Consider the following 5,209-nt stretch of genomic DNA (forward strand, 5'->3'; position numbering starts at 1 on the left):
AAACGGGTATCATTTCTGTTGAATGTTAATTGTATTGTCACTGAACCCAAGTGATTATTGCCTATTTTTATTTGTCTATTTTGAACTAAAAAAATCCTCTAACTAAAGAAGGTATTTACATTTAAAGTGCTATTGTGTGTGTTTTTCATTTACTAAATTCTTATTTTATTTATTAAGCAAAACAAAAAAGGGAATATCATAAGTCTAACTCGGGCCCCGCCCCATAGGTACATGAGACGGGTGTTACATACAGATGGGCGTTTAGATTGAGCTTCACTTCTCATTCACTGATGTCAATATATATTGACATCAGTGAATGAGATATTAGATATGTCTAGATATTTTTCCTCTGTTCAGCAGATATTTCACACTCTTAATTACACACACTGCCCCCCAAAGGACAGATGAGGGAGAGCTGGACACTGAGGGAACCTGAGGTAGCAAAGCCCAAATCAAATACACTTTGGAAGCACTGATAAAAAAAGAAAAACAATGCCTTCGCGCATTAGTGCATTTTTTTTTCTTGAGACCTCATAATTAAACATTTTACACTCTGGAGTCAAAGCTACTCGACACAACTATACACAACAAAACGATCATGCCAAATCTTTCCTAGTTCAACTTTCTTAAACAAGTTCTGGGTCCTGAGGAACATGATCCTAGTTCCAACCAGTGACTGTATACAAAGATGGCCGACATGACAGCTCCTCAAAAAGTGAAGCCCTATGCATCTGGGGCGCCCTCTGGTGGCTGGCTACATTATGTGTCATAAACCTCAACATTGGCAAATGTAAAATGGACTAAACTGAAAAGAAAGAACACGTCCAATAAAGTTTTCTCAAAGACGTATCTGTCACACTGGTGTTTCCTATGAGTTTTGTTTTGAATGGTCATTTGATGCTTCATGATCACTGCTTATGGTTGCAATACTATTTTGGCTTCATTTTTACAGCGTGGGAGGAAGTGGAGACAAGTCGTCCGTCTTTATATATAGTCACTGGATCCAATTTACAGATAATTAAAAAAGGTTGCATTTTCAATTACACCCATGACAATATACACAAGCTGTAAAATTATAGGAGGGTATACAACATTATTCATAAAAACAAAGATGATGCTGTCATTTTGAATATCAGAACAAAGCGTAAAACTTACCGGTATAAGTATGCAGGTGGTGTGTTATTCTCCCAAGTATTAAAACAACAGTGTATATATATAAACATCCTAACAATACATTCCTAGCAAAGGCGTTTTTCTTTTTCCCGCCATTTTTCAAGATTTTAAAGTAATATATGTTTTTAAGGTATATACTTTGTTTGCTCATGACCTCATTTCCTGCAACAAAACCAGACAGTGATCGAAACCCCAAACTAAACTGAACTCTTAAGAACTGTGTGTCTATAAGTGCTTTCTGATTTGATGGTCTTCTGGAAGATTTAAAAAAAAAAAAAAAAAAAATACAGAAAAACTAAAAAAGGTATGATTGGGTTTAATGATTTTTAACAAAGTACCTGCCTAAAAGAATGGATCCATTTGCACTTACAAGTTACTAGGGCCCGAGCACTGACACTGGGAGGACCTATTGAAATTGTAATTATTATTATTCAGGCAAATGAATTGGCTTTAACATGCTCAAATTCTTACCAAAATTGGCAGAAAGTTAGAAAGCGGTGAAAATGTACGTATTCTGGAGGAATTTTCAATATGCACTACAAAATCTCACAATGGTCGCCCCCCCCCCCCCCCCCCCCCCCCCCCCCCGAGACCCCGGAATGTGTTCACATTGACTGATCTTCACAAAAATCGATACACAGGTGTATCATGACCAGACAAACAAAAAAGTCTCTAGGTGCAACTGGAAAAACGCAACAGGAAGCCTGCTATTTTGCATTTAGTGGCCATATTCCACATTTTTACTTTATACTTGTACCAGAGCTTTCATCAGATCAACTTCAAATTGAGATGAGTGTCATCACAACAAGATGGAGATAAAAAGTCACAGCACACACGTTAAACTATTCCAAATATATTGATTCAAGAAGAGTTACGGGTTAGTTTCTTGTTTCCCTCTTTGCGATAGTTTTTGCCAAATTTTCATCGTACTCTTTGAAGTTAGAAAAACAGGAAGTCTCAAACGCATCTAAGTTAAATGTCAAGACACAAACGTTTACTAAATTGCACCAAACAACAATCATTCCACAACGTTAATCGCATTTATTATTGTTACAATGACAAAAAATGGTCTGGTAAACCTGCCGCTTGTACAGTCCAGCAGTTCATATTACTGGTACCATGGTAACAAAGTGCCATCTCTTCTTGTTCCCAGGGTTGAGGGAAGTGACCTCATAGAACCATATTGCAGTTCCATGAAGTTATATTGGGACGTAATGATAACAGCAATGTGGATTGGGTCATTTGTTTCTACCTGTAGATCCTGACATATGCCATGATTGCAGAGTAAAGGCCAATGTATGCTTCTCTGATTCCGTTACGGCCGGACGGATCGGACGGACACTTTTTGATTCATAGTTCTCCGCTGAAAAAAACAATTGGGCGCCAGAACAGTAGGTGGCGCGACGGAAGATGAGCTTAGAGAAGCCTACCTCATGAGTTCTCAGAAGAAGTCCATGTTCATTATTTGCCTGCTCCCGGCTTTTCACACACACAGTGTACGATGGCAAGTAAATAAAACAAACTCTGCAGGGTGTCGTCTCAGTGAGGGTGAGTGCTGACCATGCCTGCAGTTACTTTAATACTCTGAAGCGTGCAACTCGCGTTCAAATGATAACACTCCTCCTTTGATTTGTGGATCAGGAACGAAACAATCAGAACGATTTTATTGTGTCAGTCCAGCCCCTTGCATGTCGCCACTGAGGGAGCTTTCACTAACCAGTGACAGGTCGTCGGGCATTTATTTTCTTTCTTTTTTTTCTCACCTCTGACATCTCCCCACCCCCCCGGAGAGTGTCCGCGCCCCCCCAGGGGTGGTTCTCAGAGGCTCCTTTGATGAAATAGATGGTATGTTATCGTCTCTCTCTTTGTTGCAGCCATTTCACAACGGCATCTAGTACCCCTACACAAGTGACACCAAAGGGAGCCACTCATCAGCAGGGATCTAATCCATCATGAACTACCCACTCAGCCACTAGTCTGTACCCGCAGCGGGGATGACTTCTCCCAGTGGTACCTCCACTGTCCCCCCCCTTCAAATTCTGCCATCGCGGGGAGACGGTGGACTGGCGGCAAATCAACAAGGTGGACATAAACCGTGTGAAAAGCCACTTGGATATAGAAACTCTCCAGGAGCACATCATGGATGTGACCTTCTGCAGCCTGGATGGGGAGCGGTGCCAGGAGTGCCGGAGCCCTGTGGACCCGGGTCTTCTCAAGGTCCTGCAGCTGGCGCAGCTCTCGATGGAGTGGCTGCTCCACTGCCAGGAAGTCCTCAGCCTCAACCATCATGCGGTGGAGGAGAGGCTGGAGGCGGCACGCAGAGAGCAGGAGCAGCTGCTGATTTGAAATGAAATATTAGTTTCATTTTTATAAAGTGTAATTGGATTTGACTGTGTATATCCAACACTCTCAGTCTAATCTGTAAAAGCTTGTTTACCATCACATAATTGGATTAAGGCTCTAAGGATTAAGCCAGCGCCGAGGGCCGAGAGCACCACCAAGCCCAAGATGGCTCCACCCAACAGCAAGGCTGCTCCAAGGACCTGCAAAGTCATGTAAAAATACAAAATACACTGTGTTATTTAGAGATGACCGAAAGGACGAGATCGCGGGTACAAGCGGCCGAGATGAGTTTTCTCAGAAGGGTGGCTGGCGTCTCCCTTAGGGATAGGGTGAGAAGCTAAGTCATCCATGAGGAACTCGGATTAGAGCCGCTGCTCCTTTACTTAGAAAGGAGTCAGCTGAGGTGGTTCGGGCATCTGGTAAGGATGCCCACTGGGCGCCTCCCTTGGGAGGTTTTTCAGGCACGTCCAGTGGGGAGGAGACCTCGGGGAAGACCCAGGACTAGGTGGAGAGATTATATCTCAACACTGGCCTGGGAACGCCTCGGGATCCCCCCGTCAGAGCTGGTCAATGTGGCCCGGGAAAGGGAAGTCTGGGGCCCCCTGCTTGAGCTGCTACCCCCGCGACCCGACCCCGGATAAGCGGATGACGATGATGATGATGATGATGATTTAGAGATTTTGTAGTCTCCTCGACCACCATCACTCATACATCCCACTCTCATGGCAATTTGGGCTTCAGTGTCCTGCCTGAGGAGGAATTTAACCAATGGATGAATCAATTCTAGTAGGTTTGAGGAACACTTACAAACAAACTACTTCTCCAATCATGCATTTCACCTTTCCTGCAAGTAGTTCAGTGTATCACAACCTACATACTCAATCAGTCACATGTCTTGAAAATGATTACATCAAAAGTGTTTAAAATGGAATGATGATGGTTTTAAAACACAAAGTTTCTGTTGAAATGCAGGAAAACAGGGATCAGGATGGCCAAGTGGATAAGGCAAACTGCAAGGAAGGTTCGTGCTTAGTTTCCTGAACTACAAACTCAAACCATACGAGAAAAGATATGATTCTCTTCATCCATCAAACTTCATTTGATAACAGTGAAAAAGTTTGTTTAAAATGATTTACATGTCGATGTTAGTCACAAAAGTTGTGTTGTTTATATTCAAGGAGTCAACGAGTTATTTTAAAAGTCTCAAATGTCTTTTTAAATTTAAAAACGTTTAAATTAAACGTTTTTTAATCAGGTTAGGTCCTAAATATGATGCACTCACCTCGTGTGTCAATATGATGCCCTCTGTTTGTTTTTAGATCAGAAAATCACTGTCCGGGCCAAAGAGGAGGAGCAGAATTGCTCCAGCTCAGGCTGCTGAGACAGCAATCGCCTCAAGGAGCGGTGTGTCCTCCTCCACTGGGACTCCAGCGACTCCGAGGAAGCAAGCAGTGAATTCAGTCGACACTCCATCAGCTGATCAGGTGACACTCCGCCCAGCAGCGCAAAAAAGATGAAATAAGTTAATCTCAGTCTGTACCCGCAGCGGGGATGACTTCTCCCAGTGGTACCTCCACTGTCCCCCCCTTCAAGTTCCGCCATCGCGGAGAGACGGTGGACTGGCGGCAGATCAACAAGGTGGACATAAACCGTGTGAAAAGCCAGCTGGATATAGAAACTCCAGGAGCACATC

Source organism: Pleuronectes platessa, chromosome 17 (assembly GCF_947347685.1).
Source record: "Pleuronectes platessa chromosome 17, fPlePla1.1, whole genome shotgun sequence".
Lineage (NCBI taxonomy): Eukaryota > Metazoa > Chordata > Actinopteri > Pleuronectiformes > Pleuronectidae > Pleuronectes > Pleuronectes platessa.